The sequence below is a fragment of the Trachypithecus francoisi genome, unplaced genomic scaffold, assembly GCF_009764315.1.
Source record: "Trachypithecus francoisi isolate TF-2019V2 unplaced genomic scaffold, Tfra_2.0 Lachesis_group2, whole genome shotgun sequence".
Classification (NCBI taxonomy): Eukaryota; Metazoa; Chordata; class Mammalia; order Primates; family Cercopithecidae; genus Trachypithecus; species Trachypithecus francoisi.
The window spans coordinates 68,072,896-68,093,214 of NW_022681465.1; the positions used below are offsets into that span (position 1 = coordinate 68,072,896).

Here is a 20,319-nt window from a genome sequence, read left to right on the forward strand (position 1 = left end):
ACAGTGTGCAGGGTTGTTACATATATACCTGTGCCATGTTGGTGTGCTGCACCATTAACTTGTCATTTACATTAGGTATTTCTCCTAATGCTATCCCTTCCCCCTCCCCCCACCTCATGACAGGCCCCAGTGTGTGATGTTCCCCACCCTATGTCCAGGTATTCTCATTGTTCAATTCCCACCTATGAGTGAGAACATGCGGTGTTAGATTTTCTGTCCTTGCAATAGTTTGCTCAGAATGATGGTTTCCAGCTTCATCCATGTCCCTACAAATGGCATGAACTCATCCTTTTTTATGGCTGCATAGTATTCCATGGTGTATATGTGCCACATTTTCTTAATCCAGTCTATCATTGATGGACATTTGGGTTGGTTCCAAGTCTCTGCTATTGTGAATAGTGCTGCAATAAACATATGTGTGCATGTGTCTTTATAGCAGCATGATTTATAATCCTTTGGGTATATATCCAGTAATGGGATGGCTGGGTCAAATGGTATTTCTAGTTCTAGATCCTTGAGGAATTGCCACACTGTCTTCCACAATGGTTAAACTGGTTTACACTCCCACCAACAATGTAAAAGCATTCCTATTTTTCCACATCCTCTCCAGCACCTGTTGTTTCCTGACTTTTTAATGATCGCCATTCTAACTGATATGAGATGGTATCTCATTGTGGTTTTGATTTGCATTTCTCTGATGGCCAGTGATGATGAGCATTTTTCATGTGTCTGTTGGCTGCATAAATGTCTTCTTTTGAGAAGTGTCTGTTCGTATCCTTCGCCTACTATTTGATGCAGTTGTTTGATTTTTTCTTGTAAATTTAAGTTCTTTGTAGATTCTCGATATTAACTTTTTGTCAGATGGGTAGATTGCAAAAATTTTCTCCCATTCTGTAGGTTGCCGGTTCACTCTGATGGTAGTTTCTTTTGCTGTGCAGAAGCTCTTTAGTTTAATTAGATCCCATTTGTCTGTTTTGGCTTTTGTTGCCATTGCTTTAGGTATTTTAGTCATGAAGTCCTTGCCCATGCCTATGTCCTGAATGGTATTGCCTAGGTTTTCTTCTAGGGTTTTTACGGGTTTAGGTCTAACATTTAAGTCTTTAATCCATCTTGAATTAATTTTTGTGTAAGATGTAAGGAAGTGATCCAGTTTCAGCTTTCTATTTGTGGCTAGCCAGTTTTCCCAGCACCATTTATTAAATAGGGAATCCTTTCCCCATTTCTTGTTTTTCTCAGGCTTGTCAAAGATCAAGTGGTTGTAGATGTGTGGTATTATTTCTGAGGTCTCTGTTCTGTTCCATTGGTCTATATCTCTGTTTTGTTACCAGTACCATGCTGTTTTGTTTACTGTAGGCTTATAGTATAGTTTGAAGTCAGGTAGCATGATGCCTCCAGCTTTGTTCTTTTTGCTTAGGATTGTGTTGGCAATGCAGGCTCTTTTTTGATTCCATTTGAACTTTAGTTTTTTCCAATTCTGTGAAGAAAGTCATTGGTAGCTTGATGGGGATGGCATTGAATCTATAAATTAGCTTGGGCAGTATGGCCATTTTCACAATACTGATTCTTCCTATCCATGAGCATGGAATGTTCTTCCATTTGTTTGTGTCCTCTTTTATTTCTTTGAGCAGTGGTTTGTAGTTCTCCTTGAAGCGGTCCCTCACATCCCTTGTAAGTTGGATTCCTAGGTATTTTATTCTCTTTGTAGAAATTATGAATGTAGCAATTGTTCACTCATGATTTGGCTCTCTGTTTGTCTGTTATTGGTGTATAGGAATGCTTGTGATTTTTGCACATTGATTTTGTATCCTGAGACTTTGCTGAAGTTGCTTATCAGCTTAAGGAGATTCTGGGCTGAGATGATGGGGTTTTCTAAATATACAATCATGTCATCTGTAAACAGGGACAATTTGATTTTCTCTTTTCCTAATTGAGTACCCTTTATCTTCCTCCTGCCTGATTGCCTGGCCAGAACTTCCAACACGATGTTGAATAGGAGTGATGACAGAGGGCATCCCTGTCTTGTGCCAGTTTTCAAAGGGAATGCTTCCAGTTTTTACCCATTCAGTATGATATTGGCTGTGAGTTTGTCATAAATAGCTCTTACTATTTTGAGATACATCCCATCAATACCTAGTTTATTGAGAGTTTTTAGCATGAAGGGGTGTTGAAGTTTTTCAAAGGCCATTTCTGCATCTGTTGAGATAATCATGTGGTTTTTGTCTTTGGTTCTGTTTATGTGATGGATTATGTTTATCGATTTGCCTATGTTGTACCAGCCTTGCATCCTAGGGATGAAGCCAGCTTGATCATGGTGGATAAGCTTTTTGGTGTGCTGCTGGATTCGGTTTGCCAGTATTTTATTGGGGATTTTTGCATCGATGTTCATCAGGGATATTGGTCTAAAATTCTCTTTTTTTGTTGTGTCTCTGTCAGGCTTTGGTATCAGGATGATGCTGGCCTCATAAAATGAGTTAGGGAGGATTCCCTCTTTTTCTATTGATTGGAATAGTTTCAGAAGGAATGGTACCAGCTCCTTTTTGTACCTCTGCGGTGTTTGGTTTTCTGTCCTTGCAATAGTTTGCTCAGAATGATGGTTTCCAGCTTCATCCATGTCCCTACAATGGACATGAACTCATCCGTTTTTATGGCTGCATAGTATTCCATGGTGTATATGTGTCACATAGAATTTGGCTGTGAATCATCTGGTGCTGGACTTTTTTTGGTTGGTAAGCTATTATTTATTGCCTCAATTTCAGAACCTGTTACTGGTCTATTCAGGGATTCAACTTCTTCCTGGTTTAGTCTTGGGAGAGTGTATGTGGCCAGGAATTTATCCATTTCTTCTAGATTGTCTAGTTTATTTGTGTAGAGGTGTTTATAGTGTTCTCTTATGGTAGTTTGTATTTCTTTGGGATCAGTTGTGATATCCCCTTTATCATTTTTTATTGTGTCTGTTTGATTCTTCTCTCTTTTCTTCTTTATTAGTCTTGCTAGCACTCTATCAATTTTGTTGTTCTTTTCAAAAAACCAGCTCCTGGATTCATGGGTTTTTTGAAGAGTTTTTTTGTGTCTCCATCTCCTTCAGTTCTGCTCTGATCTTAGTTATTTCTTGCCTTCTACTAGCTTTTAAATTTGTTTGCTCTTGCTTCTCTAGTTCTTTTAGGGTGATTTCAGGGTGTTGATTTTAGATCCTTCCTGCTTTCTCTTGTGGGCATTTAGTGCTATAAATTTCCCTCTACACACTGCTTTAAATGTATCCCAGAGATTCTGGTATGTTGTGTCTTTGTTCTCATTGGTTTCAAAGAACATCTTTATTTCTGCCTTCATTTCTTTCTTTACCCAGTAGTCACTCAGGAGCACATTGTTCAGTTTTCATGTAGTTATGTGGTTTTGAGTGAGTTTCTTAATCTTGAGTTCTAAATTGATTGCACTGTGGTCTGAGAGACAGTTTGTTATAATTTCTGTTCTTTTACCTTTGCTGAGGAGTGCTTTACTTCCAACTATGTGGCCAATTTTGGAATAAGCGTGAGGTGGTGCTGAGAAGAATGCATATTCTGTTGATTTGGGGTGGAGAGTTCTGTAGATGTCTGTAAGGTCCGCTTGGTGCAGCATTGAGTTCCATTCCTGGATATCCTTGTTAACTTTCTGCCTCATTGATCTGTCTGGTGTTGAAAGTGGGGTGTTAAAGTCTCCCATTATTACTGTGCAGGAGTCTAAATCTCTTTGTAGGTCTCTAAGGACTTGCTTATGAATTTGGGTGCTCCTGTGTTGGGTGCATATATATTTAGGATAGTTAGCTCTTCTTGTTGAATTGATCCTTTTACCATTATGTAATGGCCTTCTTTGTCTCTTTTGATCTTTGTTGGTTTGAAGTCTGTTTTATCAGAGACTAGGATTTCAACCTCTGCTTTTTTTTTGCTTTCCATTTGCTTGGTAGATCTTCCTCCATCCTTTCGTTTTGAGCCTATGTGTGTTTCTGCACATGAGATGGGTCTCCTGAATACAGCACACTGATGGGTCTTGATTCTTTATCCAATTTGCCAGTCTGTGTCTTTTAATTGACACATTTAGCTCATTTACATTTAAGGTTAATATTGTTATGTGTGAATTTGGTCCTGTCATTATGATGTTAGCTGGTTAGTTTATTCATTCATTGATGAAGTTTCTTCCTACCATTAATGGTCTTTACAATTTGGCATGTTTTTGCAGTGTCTGGTGCCAGTTGTTCCTTTCTATGTTTAGTGCTTCCTTCAGGAGCTCTTCTAAGGCAAGCCTGGTGGTGACAAAATCTCTCAGCATTTGCTTGTCTGTAAAGGATTTTATTTCTCCTTCACTTATGAAGCTTAGTTTGGCTGAATATGAAATTCTGGGTTGAAAATTCTTTTCTTTAAGATTGTTGAATATTGGCCCCCACCCTCTTCTGTCTTGTAGGGTTTCTGCTGAGAGATCCGGTGTTAGTCTGATGAGCTTCCCTTTGTAGGTAACCCAACCTTTCTCTCTGTCTGTCCTTAACATTTTTTCCTTCATTTCAGCCTTGGTGAATCTGACAATTATGTGTCTTGGGGTTGCTCTTCTCAAGGAGTGTCTTCGTGGTGTTCTCCGTATTTCCTGAATTTGAATGTTGGCCTGCCTTTCTAGGTTGGGGAAAGTTCTCCTGGATAATATCCTGAAGAGTGTTTTCCAACTTGGTTCCATTCTCCCCTTCACTTTCAGGTATACCGATCAGACCTATATTTGGTCTTTTCACATAGTCCCATATTTCTTGGAGGCTTTGTTTGTGTCTTTTTACTCTTTTTTCTCTAAGCTTATCTTCTTGCTTCATTTCATTCATTTGATCTTCAATCACTGATACCCTTTCTTCCACTTGATCGAACCGGCTACTGAAGCTTGTGCATGCGTCACATAGTTCTCGTGTCATGGTTTTCAGCTCCATCACGTCATTTAAGGTCTTCTCTATGCTGTTTATTCTAGTTAGCTGTTCATCTAATCTTTTTTCAAAGTTTTTAGCTTCTTTGTAATGGGTTAGAATATTTTCCTTTAGCTTGGAGAAGTTTTTATTACTCATCTTCTGAAGCCTAAGTCTGTCAACTCATCAAAGTAATTCTCTGTCCAGCTTTGTTCTGTTGCTGACTAGGAGCTCTGTTCCTTTGGAGGAGAAGAGGTGCTCTGATTTTTAGAATTTTCAGCTTTTCTGCTCTGGTTTCTGCCCATCTTTGTAGCTTTATCTACCTTTGGTCTTTGATGATGGTGACCTATAGGTGGGGTTTTGGTTTGCATGTCCTTTTTGTTGATGTTGATGCTATTCCTTTCTGTTTGTTAGTTTTCCTTCTAACAGTCAGGACCCTCAGCTGCAGGTCTGCTAGAGTTTGCTGGAGGCCCTCTCCAGACCCTGCTTTCCTGTGTATCACCAGCGGAGTCTGCAGACAGCAGATATTGCAGAACAGCAAATGTTGTAGCCTGCTCTTTCCTCTGGAGGTTTCGTCTCAGAGGGGCACCCAGCTGTATGAGGTGTCAGTCGGCCCCTACTGGGAGATGTCTCCCAGTTAGGGTACCTGGGGGTCAGGGACCCACTTGAGGCAGTCATTCCCTTCTCAGATCTCCAACTCCATGCTGGGAGAACCACTGCTCTCTTCAAAGCTGTCAGACAGGGATGTTTAAGTCTGCAGAAGTTTCTGCTGCCTTTTGTTCAGCTATACCCTGCCCCCAGAGGTGAAGTCTACAGAGGCAGGTATGCCTCATTGAGTTACGGTGGGCTCCACCCAGTTTGACCTTCCAGACTGCTTTGTTTACCTACTCAAGCATCAGAAATGGTGGATGCCCCTCCCCCAGCCTCACTGCCACCTTGCAGTTCGATCTTGGAGAGCTGTGCTAGCAGTGAGCAAGGCTCTGTGGGCATGGGACCCTCTGAGCCAGGCACGGGATACAATGTCCTGGTGTGCCATTTGCTAAGACGCTTAGAAAAGCATAGTATTAGGTTGGGAGTGTCCCAATTTTCCAGGTACTGTTTGTCACAGCTTCCCTTGGCTAGAAAATGGAATTTCATGAACCGTTGCGCTTCCTGGGTGAGGTGATGCCCTGCCCTGCTTTGGCTCACATTCCATGGGCTACACCCAGTTTCCAACAAGTCCTGGTGAGATGAACCCGGTACCTCAGTTGGAAATGCAGAAATCACCCGTCTTCTGCATTGCTCATGCTGGGAGCTGTAGACTGGAGCTGTTCCTATTCTGCCATCTTGGAACCAGGTCCCCCCAGCTTTCTTCTTTTTTAATTTAAATATTTAATGCTAGAAACCTTCCCTTTAAATACCATTTTCATTGTAACCCATAAATTCACATGTTTTGTTTCCACCTTCATTTAATTCAGTATTTTTTATAGTTGCTCTTTTGGTTTCTTTCTTAACTCATTGGTTATTTAGAAGTTTATTGTTTAATTTCTCAAATTTATTCCTGTTAGTGATTTCTAATCTAATATTCTGGTTTTCAGAGAACTTACTTGGCATGATTTAACTCTTTTACATTTCTTAGAATTATTTTATAGCCTAGCATATGGTCTACCCTGGAGAATAGTTGGCATGCACTTAAGATAATGTGTATTCTGCTTTATGAGGTGAAATGTTCTGTAAGTGTCAGTAAGGTCAAGTTGATAGCATTGTTGAAGTCTTTTAAATCCTTCTTGATTTTCTGTCAAGTTTTTCCATGAAGTACTAAAAGAGAGATATTGAGATATGAAACTATAATTTTGAATAATTTTTATCCTCAATTTTGCCAGTTTTTTGCTTTATGTATTTTATGGTTCTGTTAAGTACATATACATTTGTAATTACCATATCTTCTCGATATATTGATCTCTTTATTTTTATGAAATGTCTCAATTTTTCTCTAATATTTCTTGCCTTAGAATATTTTTTGTTATTAAAGTAGCCAACCTAGCTCTTTTATGATTATTGTTTGCATGATTTATCATTTATTCAGTTCTTTTACTTTCGACCATTCCATGTCTGTGAATCTAATGTGTGTTTCTTATAGACAGATTTTGGTTGGGCCTTCCTTTTTTTATTTTATATGACAATCTCTGTTTTTTGAATTGAGTGTTTATTCTATTCACATTTAATGTCATTATTGATGTTGGTTGGATTTACATCTATTTATTTCTTCATGTCTCAGGTCTTTTTCTTCTTCTGTTTCTCTTTTACTGCCTTGCTTTGTGCTAACCAAATATTTTTTAATGTGCCATGTAATTTCTTCTGTTGACTTTTAACCATATTTTTAAATCATTTTCTTTTTGGTGGTTCAGTAATATATAATAACTTTGCTTCAGTGTCAGTCCATTTACTCCCTCACCTGTGTGCTATTATTTTCTATATATTATATCTATATAAATTCTAAATCCATTAATACACTGTTGGCATTGTTGCTTTCCATATACTTATGGCTTTTTAAAAAAATAAGAGAAGAAAGTAGAAAAATGTCATATTTATCATTTCAGATCTTTATTTATTGCTGTGTACTCAAGCAGAGACAATTCAAGATGAGGTTATGGTATAGATACGGGAAGCCATAATTCAGCTGAGCTTTAATGGATAAATAAGAGTTTACAGGTTGATAAGAAAGAATGCAAGGGCAGGCAGGATAAACTTAACTGGTTGACATTTCAGTTATAGCCGGTGACTCCCAGTGTCTCAGCAGATTCCATTCTCTGATATGCAGCTGCTGCAGCTGTTTTGTTTGCTTCTTTGCTTTCACTGACAGATTGGCCTGGTCAGTGTGAGTTATGTCACTCAGTGTGGTCCCTGGTCTGGTCACATGGCCATCCTCAAGGAGCTTGTGAGAAATGCAGACTTCCAGCCCGCATCCACATATTCTGAATCAGAACAGACATTTAGTAAGATCTCTACATGATTTTCATGTACTTTAATGTGTGAGAAGGACTAAATTAGATAACTTCTTGGTATTTCTCTTAGTTCAATAATTTTAAGCCCCATTAAGGTATGTATACATATAAACACATTTTATATACATGCACAGACATTTGCATGTGTGTGTATATCTGTATCTATATGTATGTATGTATGAACTGAAGCTGTCTATTTTCTTACCTTACAGCATGAAGTCTGAAAGAATAAATGTCCGCCAAGAACTCAACTGTAATAGCTGTGCTATTTGCTTAATCCCATAAAACACTTATTATTCCTAATACATTGTTTCAACCCATTTTGCGTATCTATTATAACAGTATTCTTCTTGAAAGTAAAGAAAGAAAAAGAAAAGAGAATGTATTTGTCAGTTTTTGCCTGGAAACTGATGCCATCCCACCACTGAGATTCCCTGATAAGACCACTCCTGCTGCAAGACCATCAGGAGCTTCTGAAATGTTGCTTGTAGTGAGAAGGGGAAAGACCAATCTCACGTTTATTAGACTCTTCTTAGGAGAGAGCTATAAAAGGAAAGGAGTCAGCTAGGAAGCAAGGGGTGCTTGACCCAGTAGGATGAACTTGGCTGCTCTTCTCTTGAAGCAATATGATTAGAAAACAATTTGAATATAATATTAGCCTGATAAGGGACAAGAATCGATACTTGGCGGCATAAACAAAAGTTGACTCTTTTGTAAAAGCTCTTTTACACAGGGAATGCCCAATTCTGTTTCTTTTCGCATCAATCTACCTGAACCACCTTAGCTTATATCCCTTCAATGCTTCCAATCTCTGTAACCACCTCACCTTAAGGAGGCACCACTGGTTTTTATTGAGAGGTGGCAGAAAGAAAACAGCCATATGAAGATCATGCACACTTTTGTTTATAAAAATATCATTGAATCCCTTATCTGTCAAGTATCTCATACCTTGTATGATGAGATCAGAATTTTAGTGTCAAAAAAAGTCTTTCATGACTGAAAATTTGGTTCATTTCTTTTTTTCAGAGAATAAGAATTGTATAACTCACCTGATCTCCTCTTTAACCTTGACTGACAGAAATCTCAAGGCAAACTTTATTCTGAATAGAAATCATGCTTAATTGTTAAGGTAAATTTTTAGTCCTCTTTATGGATTAATTTTCTATCCTTATCTTAACAGACTTCTTGGTTGGTTTCCCCTCCTGCAGCTTTATTGAGGTTTTTTGACAAATAAACATTGTATGTATTTATAGTATGCAACATGTTTTTGTATCCATTGTGAAATGATTACCATATTTAAGCTAATTCACATATCCATCATCTCACAGTTATCAGTTTTTGTGGTAAAAACATGTAAGATCTACCCTCGTGGCAAATTTCAAATGTACAATACAATATTATTAACTATAGTCACTGTTATAGTTATTATTAACTATAGTCACATTAACTTTCCAGAACTTATCCATCTTGTTTAACTGAAACTTCATACCTTTTGACCAACATCTCTTCATGGCCCCCATCCTCCAGTCTTTGGTGACAACCATCCTGCTCTCTCCTATAAGTTCAACTGTTTTAGATTCCACATATAAGTGAGATCATGTAGTATTTATCTTTCTGTGCCAGGCTTATTTCACTTGTTTAATATCCTTCAGATTCATCCATGTTGTTGCAAATGACAGAATTTCCTTCCTTTTAAAGGCCAAATAATATTCCGCCATACATATACATTACATTTTCTTTATCCGTTTATCTGTTGATGGGCACTTAGGTTGATTCCCTATGATGGCTACTGGGAATAATGCTGCAGTGAACATAGGAGTTCAGACATCTCTTCAACATAGTAATTTCAGGCCAAATGTGGTGACTCATGCCTGTAATCCCAGCACTTTGGGAGGCCAAGGCGGGTGGATCATTTGAGGTCAGGAGTTTGAGACCAGCCTGATCAACATAGTGAAACCTTGTCTCTACTAAAAATATAAAAATTAGCTGGGTGTGGTGGCAGCCACCTGTAATCTCAGCTACTCGGGAGGCTGAGGCAGGAGAATCACTTGAACCTGGGAGGTGGAGGTTGCAGTGAGACAAGATTGCACCACTGCACTCCAGCCTGGGCAACAAAGCAAGACTTTGTCTCATAGTAATTTCAGTTCCTTTGGATATATACCCAGAAGTGAGATTGCTGGATTATATGGTAGTTCTATTTTTAATTTGTTAAGGAAACTTCATAATGTTTTCTATAATGGCTGTACTAATTTACATCCCCACTAACAGTGTTCAAGGGTTTAATTTTCTCCACACCCTACCTTCTCAAATCTGTTATCTTTTGTCTTTTTGATTATAGCCATTCTAACAGGTATGAGATGGTATCTCATTGTGGTTTTGATTTGCATTTTCCTGATGGTTAGTGATGTTATAGCTCTTGGCTGCTTGAATGTTTTTTTGAGTAATATGTATTTAGGTTCTTTGCCCATTTTTAATTGAGTTATTCATTTTCTTGTTATTGAGTTTAAATTTCTTATGTATTTTGGATATTTACCCCTTGTCAGATATCTGCTTTGCAAATATTTTCTCCCATTTCCTACATTGTCTCTTTACTCTGTTGATTTTTTTTCTTTGCTGTGCAGAAGCTTTTCAGTTTGATGCAATCCAATTTCTCTATTTTCACCTTTGTTGCTTGTGCTTTTGAGTTCATATTAAAAAAAAAAAAAAAAAAAAAAAAATCTTGCCAAGAACAATGTCAGGAAGTTTTCTCCCTAAGTTTTCTTCTAGTAGTTTTAGTTTCAGGTTTTAAGTTTTAATCCATTTTGAGTTAGTTTTTGTATATGGTGTGAGATAAGGGTTCAATTTTATTCATCTGAATGTGCATATCCAGTCTTCCCAACACCATTTATTGAAGAGACTGCCTTTACCCTATTGCATGTGTTCTTGACATCTTTGTTGAAGATCAATGGACCATACGTGTGTGGGTTTACTTCTGAGCTCTCTATTTGTTTCATTAGTCTTTGTGTCTTTTTTTAATGCCAGTACTCTGCTGTTTTGATTATTATAGCTTTGTAGTATATTTTGAGATCAGGTAATGGTTTGTTTCCAGCTTCATCTGTTTGTTCAAAGTAGCTTTGACTCTTAGGGGTCTTTTGAGGTTCTATATGAATTTCAGAATTTTTTCCATTATGTGAAAAATGGCATTGGAATCTTCACAGGGATTACGTTGAATCTGTAGATTGCTTTGGGTAGTACCAACATTTTTTGTATATCATTTATTCTGACTGATGAACATGAGATATCTTTCCATTTATATATGTCTTTTTCAATTTCTTTCATCAGTGATTTACAGTTTTCAATGTACATATATTTTACCTCTTTGATTACATTTATTTCTAATTATTTTATTTTTGTTTCTCCTAGTATAAATGTGATTTTTTAACTTCTTTTTGGGGTAGCTCTTTGTTACTATATAAAAATCTTACTAATTTTTGATTGTTAATTTTTTATTTGCAACTTTATGGAATTAATTTAATAGTTGTAACTTTTTTTTTTTTTTTTTGGTGGAGTCCTTAGGGTTTTCTATATAGAAGACCATGTCATCTGCAAACAGAAAATTTTACTGCTTCCTTTACAATTTGGATGCCTCTTATTTCTTTTTCTTGCCTAACTGCTCTGGCTATGACTTCCAGCACCATATTTAATAGAAATGGTGACACTAGGTATCTTTGTCTTGTTCCTGATCTTAAAAGCTTTCAGCTTTTTACCATTGAGTCTGCTGAGGGCCTGTCATATATGGCCTTTATTATGTTGAGATACATTCTTTCTATACCCAATTTATTGAGAGTTTTTGACATGAAAGGATGTTGAATATTTTCAGATGCTCTTTCTGCATCTATTGAGCTGATCATATGATTTTTGTCCTTCATTCTGTTAATGTGATATATCATATTTTTAAAAATTTTTGCATGTAGAATTATTCTTGCATCCCAGGGATAAATTCTACTTGATTATGTTGTATGATTTTTTTTAATGTGCCAATGAATTTGGCTTGCTAATATTTTAAGGATTTTTTGCATCTTGGTTCATCGGGGATATTGGCCTGTCATTTTCTTTTCTAATAGTGTGCTTGTCTGGCTTTGGTATCGGGGTAACACTGGCTACATACAGTGAGTTTGGAAGTCGTTCCACCTCTTCAATTTTTTGGAAGAGTTTGGGAAGGATTGGTATTAATTTCTCTTTAAATGTTTGGAAGAATTCAGCACTGAAGCCAAGAGGTCCTCGGTTTTTCTTTGTTGGGAGGTTTTTGATTTCTGATTCAATCCCTTATTCACTATTGGTCTGTTCAGATTTTCTGTTTCTTCATGTTTCAGACTTGGCACGTTGTAGGTTTCTAGGAATTTATCCATTTATTTTAGGTTTTCTAATTTGTTGGAGTGTAATTGTTTATAGTAGTCTGTTATGACCCTTTGTTTTATGTGGTATCAACTGAAATGGCTCCTCTTTCATTTCTGATTTTATTATTTAAGTCTTCTCTTTTTTTCTTAGTCTAGCTAAAGGTTTGCCAATTTTGTTTATCTTCTATTATTTTTCTAGTTTCTATTTCATTTATCTCTTATCTGATCTTTATTATTTCTTGCCTTCTGTTAACTTTGAACTTAATTTGTTCCTTTTTTTCTGGTATCTTAAGGTATACACCTAAGTTGTTTGTTTGAGATTTTTCTTTTCCTTAATGGAGGCGTTTATTGCTATAAACTTCTTTCTTAGAATTGCTTTTGCTGTATTCCATAAGTTTTGGTATGCTGTTTCTATTTTCATTTGTCTTGAGGTATTTTTCGATTTTCCTTTTAATTTCAACTTGATTCATGGGTTCAGGAATTCAGGAGTGCATTGTTTAGATTCCACATATTGGTGAATTTTCTAATTTTGCTTCTGTTGTTAATTTCCAGTTTCATACCATTGTGGTCAGAAAAGATACTTGCTGTAATTTTAGTCATCTTAAATTTGTTAAGACTTGTTGTGTGTACTAACATATGATCTATCCTGGAGAATGTCTCATTTGCACTTGAAAGAATGTATATTTTGCTGCTGTTGGACGGAATGTTCTGTATGTATCAATTAGGTCCATTTTGTCTACAATGCTGTTCAGTTTCAATGTTTCCTTATTTATTTTCTGTCTCAATGATTTATCCATATTAAAGGAAGAGCATTAAAATCTTCTACTGTTATTGTATTGTTGTCTATTTCCTCCTTCAGTTCTGTTAATATTTGTTTCATACACTGGGATACTCTGATGTTAGGGACATATTTATTTACAATTGTTATGTCTTCTTCATGAATTAACTCCTTTATTGTTGTATAATTACCTTCTTCCTCTCTTGTGACAGTTTTTGACTTAAAGTCAAAGATGTCCTCATATGGCAGAAGGGATTATGAGCTCCCTTCGGCCTAATCCCATTCACGAGAGCTCTGTCCTCATTACCTAATCACCTCGCCAAAGGGTGCACCTCCTCATTCCAGCAAATTGGTGATTAGGCTCCAATATATGAATCTGGGGAGACACAAACATTCAAGACCCCAGCACCCCACATGGAGGGTCTCTCTCTGCACCAGGCTGCAGGCTTAGGCTGATGTGGATCATGTGGAGCTGTCATGCTACCCTCTTCAATGCATCTTTTCATGTTTCTGCACTCCACCCAGGTGTTATAATTTCTCACATGGATTCCTTAGTTCTTATAAAAGTATTTTCTTTAATGGCTAGTTTTCCAAAGTGATGTTTCTCTGAGGAAATGCATACTGAAAAGTCCTGTTCCACCACCTTGTTCATATAATTCTCCAGACATCTTTGATTGGAAGAAACTTTGAATATTTTTGGACTCTGATGGTATGTAAATTAAGCATGATTTATTCCTAAAACTAGTCATGCTCTGTCTGTAAGGGCTATGATCAAAATAGTGAAATTCAAGAACTTCCTTTCCTCTGTTTTGAGCTTTCCCCGCCTTTTCCATGGCCCTTTACCCACCTCAGAAATCCTATTCTCTTATATTCTTCCGTTTGTTGCCCTGTCCTTCCACAACCCAAAGTATAAGTGACATAATAGCTTTAATTATTACTCTTCAAAAGAGAATTATATTTTTATAGGGCTCAAAGCGCTAAGATAAGGGGTGCATGTCTCTGTTGATGGGATGTCTGTGTCAAGCAGATCTTCTCCGCACATTTGGACATTCTTGGTATTTCTCTTCCAGTGGTTCCCAGACACTGTCACATTGACTTTCTGCATCAGGATGACCTGGGGAGCTTTAAAAACATCAGGATTCATAGGCCTTATCACCCAGAGATGCTGATTCAGTAGGTTTGAATTGGAGACTAAGAATCTGTATTTTTACCACATTATCCCTTCCCTCTACCTAGATGATTTTCACCATCACAATACCATTTTCAAGAAGTCAAAAATGTGATTCTCATATAAACATAGATATAGTATTCTCAATAGTGGAAACTTGGGAAAGTTTAATTAACTCATTGAAGAACAAACCAGCAGGAGAATAAAGCCGGGCAAAGCAGGATATGAGTAACAGTTAATGAATGACAGGCTACTGGGATAAGAATGCCAAGACAGATACAAAATGGGTTAATGTTGTACAAAGCAATTAATATTAACTTTCAGGGTTATCTTTTCCATTGGATAATAGTCATTTGCATTTCCACTAGACAACAATAATTTTCAACTTTTCAATCTTCTACAAGTTAATTCTAACTTCACAGACTCTGGACTCTCATCAAAGGTCAAGGGTAATTGGAATAAGAGTACAGTCCTCCAGAGAATTAGCCTTTCAGTGGGTGGGCCTGTTACACAACGTTCTGTATGAAGCCAAAAGGGCATGCTTTCATCCTTTTGCATTGTTTCAAAGTTTTGGATTTTTTTTTTCATAACACCATGTACAATCATGCTTAGAAAAAAAATAGTGTAGTTCACATGTATATAAGCAAACCCAAAACATTTGGTGCCAGATTAGCTTAGATTTTAATTCCTCTAGAGATCCTTTCCTGGGACCCCCAGGTTCCCCTCTTAAATTTTCTTTGTCAGGAATTCTAATTGTCCGTGTTCACCACCAGACTGTAAACCCCATGAGGGCAGGAATGCCTGGTTTGTTTACGGCTGTATTCTTAGGGTTCTGATAGAGAAGTTGGCACACAGGAAGCACCTAATAAATGCTTCTTGTTTCGATGGATGAAAGTGATTATCTCAGACCAGGTTAGGGTCAAGTGGAACAAAAGTTGAATATACTGGTTGGTACAAAAGTAATTGTGGTTTTTGCCATTACTTTAAATGGAAGTAACGTCCTGAAAGGCCACACTCCCAATAGTGGAGGTGCCACCTTTTGTAGGTGAGGTGGATGGCAGTGTGTGTACATACTTTTGCACCAACCTAACAGTAGATTCCGAGCAAACTCAGCCAGCTGCTTTCTTTGGGCAGCCCCGACAGTCAGTGGCTTCTTGGCCATATTTCTTTCAATGAAGGGCCAACTCAGTTTTTTTTTACCTTCAACATGAAGAATGGAAAGTCATATGTAGGTATGCAAAACCAATCATAATCACCCTCAAAAAGCAACTTTTCCAGTAGCTCAGGGTATGTGGTGCTGGGCTAGGCTCCTGGAGAGAAGACATTCAACATCATCAACACTACTTGGGATTAGGCAAGAAAGCTGATCTATATGAACATTCTTCTTCCCGGTTTATTCACATACTTAGGTTCACGCTACTTCTGGGAGTCAGGGTAATTTTGAGTCCAATAACTAAGAATTCACAGAGGAAAACAGACCCTTGTCATCCTGACTACCATAATGTTGGAGCTGTGACCAGCCATGAAGGAGGCTCCATAGATGACACATGTCCATGCTTAGAGCACATGTCAGGCCACAGACTGGCAGCAGGGTTTCATTTTATAAAGAACGTAGTGCACTCATCAGCAGCCAGTTCTCATTGTGAATACCCTATGTGAGAAGAATGAAAATGGAAGGGAATGTGGTTCTTAAGGCTATGAAAACTTCTCTGCCTACTATCTATTATATGAAGCTCTAATCAAAATATCAAGAACATGGCCTAAGTGTCGAGTAGATTGATATTGAGGAGTGTCCAGAGAGTTACTGTCTGAGCCTAAATTCAGAAAGAAACAAGTCATTTAACAAAAAAAGATAAGTAGCAGATGCACTTCTTAGAAAAAGGACGAGTGAAAACAAAAGATTCAGTCAAGAACAGCTCATGTGTTCAAGAATCCTGGTTATTTTTGCCTAATATGCAGGTTATTTGCAAAGTCTTTGCAGCTGTCTAAAAGATTACCTTTCCAAACTCTAAAGTAATACTCATTATCTAAGGCCCAGATCACAAACACCTTCTTTCTGAAGCCTTCCCAAATGGAATTGATTTCTTTCTCTTTTGTGCATCCACAGTGTGGGATCTGTTCCTTCTCACTGCCCACTTCATATTAGAGTTATTCATTCCTGTGTCTAGAAGGCAGGGTCCAAGCCTTATTCACATCACATGTGGTGTGCTTATCTCAATGAGCTTCAAATAGTGGTGCTTAAAATAAATTTAATCCAGTGAAAACTCATCCAGGATTAGCTCAGTTTTTAAGAGGGGTGCAGATCTGTCTTTAACCCAGAAACTCTGACTATGCTAAGGGTATGTGAAAAATAGCCAAAGTGCTCTTTTTCAAGAAACCTGGAAAATAAGTATCTCAGTTTTCATTCTGGCATATGCTTTATTATGTATGCATACAGGCGTGTGGGGAAACTGTCTTCTTCTCTTTTCTTAATCTTGGCATTATTTTTGCTCAATCTCCTGACCTCCTGGATGTTTTCCAAGTGAGTAATACAGCAGCTTGGAAGGAGCTGTGTCTAAATCACACAGTAAATTAGTTTCATCTCACATTGCTAAGTTGGACCCACTGGTAGAAGATGCCTGGGCTGCTTGTTCAGGACTGTGAGATGGTTGAAGGTGTGAGGTGAGAGCACCAAGGATGAATGGCAGTGTCTGCTGTGAGCACAGGATGGGACCAGATAGGTGAGGCAGATGACAGTGTCCTGTTTTTGCTGTCTCTGGTCTGGATAAATTACTTATGGTAGCTCTTGTGCAAGGAAACTGCTTAAGTATATTCTGTGAAGTTTTAATTATAGACTCTCAACAGCAGTTTCCTTGCACAAGAGCTACCATAAGTAATTTATCCAGACCAGAGACAGCAAAAACAGGACAGTGTCCTGTTTTTGCCTATAATCCCAGCACCTTGGAAGGCCGCATAGAGAATATCACCTAAGGCCAAGAGTTCAAGAACAGCCTGGTTACATAGTGAGGCCCCATATCTACAAAAAGTAAAAAAGTTAGCTAGGCATGGTGGCAGATACCTGTAGCCCCAGCTGTTTGGTAGGCTGGGGTGGGAGAATTACTTGAGCCCAGAAGTAACTGCTTGAGGCTTAATCCCAGGGGATTGTTTGAGGCTGCAGTGAGCTGAGATTGTGCCACTGTACTCCAGCCTGGGTGACAGAGCAAGACCTTGTCAAGAAAGAAAGAAAAGAAAGATGTGGAGACCAGAAAGGACATCAAGTATGCAGCATAACTTTACTACACAGTGTTAGCATTTTAAGGATAGTGAATATTTCATATTGTTTACAATAAATATATAGAATGTACCATCTTAACCATTTCTATGTGTATAATTCAGTGACATGAGTGTATTCACATTGTTGTGCTACCATACCCATCCATCCACAGAACTCTTTTCACATTGCAAAACTAAAACTCTGTCTGTTAAACTAATTCTGTTTTTGCTGGATGGATATTTCTTTTTAATAAAAGAAACTAATAATTATAGGAAATTTAGAATATCCAAGAATATAAAAAAGAAGAAAAACCTCATTCAGAGTGGAACCATTAATGTGTTGATGAACGTCTCACTTGATCATCAAGGCTGCGACCTCATTTTTCTTTGACTTTTTGAGATCTGCTCCCAGGCAATAACTGATACCCACTCATTCATACAGGTTAAAAACCTTACTATGATACTCCTTCCAAAGCCACTGTAATTATTTTTCAGGAGACAGATTACTTTTTTTACTTTAAACTAAAGGAACAAAGATCTAGTTATGGATATTCAACATCATTTATTCAACAGTCATCACTAAACAGACATTTGTTGAGTGTCTATCATGTGTTGGGTAGCATTCTATGCAGTATATTTAATAGATACAGTGTTGAACAAAATAGATGAAAGCCCTACCCATCAGGGAACTGAAATTCTCATACAGAGAGTGACATTAGTGACATTTACTAACCTGTAAATATATGCCTATCTATAATATTAAGTCCTTTAAAGAAAAATTTAAAAAGTAATGAGGACCAGGAACACTGGCTCACATCTCAAATCCCAACACTTTAGGAGGCTGAGAAAGGAGGACTGTTTGAGGTCAGAAGTCCAAGATCAGAATCTCTACAAAAAGATTTAAAAAGAAAAAAAGGAGGAGGAGGAGAAAGAAGAAGGAGAAGGAGAAGAGGAAGAAGAAGAGGAGGAGGAGGAGGAAAGCAAGGAGGACAAGGAGTGCTGGTTGGGAGCTCTGAACATTTTGATTGTGTGGTCAGGGAAGGACCTTCTAGAAGGTGACATCAAAAGTGTACATGTACCTGTGGGTGGAGGGATGAGGGCAGAATTTGAGGATAGGGACCTTGAAATAACATTTCAATCATCCTCTCCTGAGCCTAAAGCAACACTAACTCTCTGCTTAGATCCCTGAATTTTTCTGAATTTATATTTCAGATGAATTTGAAAAACATTTTTAAAAACATTCCTATATTGCCACAAAACCTCCAGATAAAGCTGTGGGTGTATAGCTGATGAAAGATAGACTTACTTAAAGCTCCTGCTCTGTCCTTAGAGGAGCTGAATCACAGCTTATTCTTTTTTTTTTTTTTTTTTTTTTTTTTTTTTTTGAGGCGGAGTCTCGCTCTGTCGCCCAGGCTGGAGTGCAGTGGCCGGATCTCAGCTCACTGCAAGCTCCGCCTCCCGGGTTTACGCCATTCTCCTGCCTCAGCCTCCCGAGTAGCTGGGACTACAGGCGCCCGCCACCTCGCCCGGCTAGTTTTTTTTGTATTTTTAGTAGAGACGGGGTTTCACTGTATTAGCCAGGAGGGTCTCGATCTCCTGACCTCATGATCCGCCCGTCTCGGCCTCCCAAAGTGCTGGGATTACAGGCTTGAGCCACCGCGCCCGGCCCACAGCTTATTCTTAAATATTTTTCCCGGATCCCCAAACAGTGTGCCAATTACAAATTAATAAATAGAAAAAATGGAGTTTTCCCCACTATTTCCCAGTAGATCCCAGAAAAGTTGAAATTTTATCCAAATGGGATCTCTCACTCCCCACAGATTTCAAGTTTTTCTGCACTCAGGTCAAAATTGGAAGCAAGCAGGATCCAGCACATAAGGCCATTTCCTCTCCAAAGCCCTTGAGATCAGACTGTTCTGGGAAGGTCTCTTTGGAACCTTTGGAATGAAGACATGTTTAAAACCATGAGCTCATGCTGTCCATGGATGGTGAGACATTGTTAGTGGGACAATTATATTATTAAAAAGCAACTACCCACCATCCCCAAACAAGAGATTTTTCTAAAGAAAATCATTCGTACACCATCATTGTGATTTGCAACAAAACAGTTTATTGTGATTATTAAGCTGAAAATGATAGAAGGATATATACATACTTTACTTGTAGAGTCATGCATATAGTTTTATTTGCCTTTCACAATACCCATGGGAGGAAGGCAGGACAGGTGTTATAATTTCCATTTTTCAGCTGCAAAACCTGAGACCCCCAAAATTTGGTGACTTACATAAGGTCTCACATCAGGGTACAATTCTGCATCTCCTGATTGCTTGACCAAATTCCTTTCGGTCATGCCTTACATTTGACCCAAGTGTCCCAAATCCACAAAATATCTTAAGACTTTCTAGTTCTGACTTTTCTTCCCAGTAGAAAAAATAACTGCATTTCAACCTTGCCAAACTTGGCATTTTCTTCCAAGTAGTTCTTGGGCTGATTTTGGCAACTCTTGGGGCTGAGATGGACTCACATCACTGCCTGTAATTGATGTAAGTGAATAAAATGGACTCATTTTAAGTCTTGCAGAGGCTTTAGTTTGGATTAAGTGGCTAAAATTTCCAGGAAGCAAGGTTAGTCCTTTTTATTCCTCCCAGGACTGGACACTAGCTTTTGTCTGGATTAGGTCATTTCTATTAAGAGCTGGCACCCAGTTCTGGTTGGCACGGTCCCTCCTTTTGCACCTGATGTATGTAACCATGCTGCTTTAGCTGTGGGGTTTCAAACAATGCAAACTTATTGTCTTACAGTTCTGGAAATCAGTTGCTTGAAATGGGTCTCAGTGAGTCAAAATCAGTGTTAGT

At 38.1% G+C, this 20,319-nt stretch overlaps 1 protein-coding gene across 1 annotated transcript in view; it reads left to right on the top strand.

Moving 5' to 3' along the window:
* The window catches only part of ADAMTS12 (ADAM metallopeptidase with thrombospondin type 1 motif 12), a 411,005-nt gene that overhangs the window by 120,867 nt on the left and 269,819 nt on the right, over positions 1–20,319 (top strand). The gene's annotated exons all lie outside the window — the stretch shown is intronic.